We start from the raw sequence: 1840 nt of genomic DNA on the forward strand, positions 1-1840 counted from the left end.
ATGTGTGTATGTATATATATATATATATATATATATATACACACACATACACACACACACACACACACACATACACACAGAGAGGGTCTTGCAGGTAAATTGAGACATTTTTTATGATGCATAAGACTGGTTATAAATACTAAAATAACTGTAGTAGACAGATATTATTTTAAAGCAACATTTATTACAACAAAAATATTTATCACTCAATATGGCCACTCTTTTGGGAAATTACTGTCTAATTTTTTTGCAGCTACCACAACTTCCACCTTTTTGATTTTACATGTCACATGCACAGTGCAGGTCTTCAAACTGTTGACACTTGAGTGTCACATACACTGCAAAGCTTACAGATAGGCTGCTGAATTGAAATCTCTATGTTGCTTTGAGGGGAAGGTAAAACTTAACAAACTGCTCCCCCCCTCCGAAGTTGGACTACCTTGATGTTTTTATGATTGTGATAAAATAATGAAAGCAATATGAGTGTGATAAAATAATGAAAGCAATATTTACTAAGAAAATGAGCACTACCATACAAAGAAATATTTAGACATAAAATATCATAAAAATTATTAGAATTGGAAATCAAATGTGAAAATATTATCAAGTGGCTAGCAGAAAACCGCCCAGAGGCAGTGTTTCTGCTAGTATGAATAAATGAATAGATAGAAATGTATTCCAAGATTTTTATGTTTTATTATAATGTAAAATACAGATTATTATCTTAATTTTTAATTTATTCTGTTTATCCCATTTTACTTCATTTTATCTCATTTTTGTTTTTACCCCCTTTTAGAACAAATACTGAATTATATACAAATGTATATATACTTAGTATATTTAACTGATGCTTAAACATAAATATATATATAAGAAAATATATACACTTACTGTATACATGTATATGTAGGTCTATGTGTATATATATTAACTTGAATAATACATCTATTAACGGATGGAATATTCAAATTTAAGTAGATACTAACACATATAAACAATTAAATTTGATTAAATATGATTTGATAAACATGTATACATGGATATTTATTAATATCCACTAGTGAGCCAATGAAAATTATATAAATATATTTACTATTTATTATCTATTGTGCATTTTACTAATTTATTTATTTATTTACTTTATTTTATTACATAATTTTTTTCCCATAAAAATATAACAATATTTTGAATATTCATATATATTTCTAAATATGTTTATTGTATTTTATTTTATTTTATATTTATTTTTACATGCTAGATTTATTTCCTTACTAAATACATACACACAATATATATGAAATAACATCTTAACCCTTACGTTACTGTATTTATTTTGAGATGGTCTGTGTTTCTTTCAATTACTTTAAATATAACAAAGAATTTAGTAAAATATCATTAAGCTAGTGTTAGGAACATGAATTGTGACTAAGGTTTGGTGGAATATTTTAATTCAAAACTTATGAAAACGAGACATTTGTACTCAGAGACAGAGCCAGTTTCAGCCGGGTTGGTAATGAAAGGGTTAAACTTCTTTAGTTCTGAATTTGAATTCCTACAAGTAAGATGTAACCTTTGTTATAATAACAAAACCCTGAAGAGATTCTACCCCTTACAACTTAAATTCTTAACATTGGATTTAACCCAACTGCTTTGAAGTATGTATTACCAAGGGGCCAGAATCGAAACATATGTAGGCTTTCTTTAGTTTTCGTTGTGTTTTTTTTTAAAGTTATTTGTATTTGTATCCTAAAAACAAACTATGATGCAAATAAGTTAACTATACATTTTTAACTCTCCATTTTCTTACATTATTAATTTATATATATATATATATATATAT

This window comes from Octopus bimaculoides, chromosome 5, assembly GCF_001194135.2.
Source record: "Octopus bimaculoides isolate UCB-OBI-ISO-001 chromosome 5, ASM119413v2, whole genome shotgun sequence".
Lineage (NCBI taxonomy): Eukaryota > Metazoa > Mollusca > Cephalopoda > Octopoda > Octopodidae > Octopus > Octopus bimaculoides.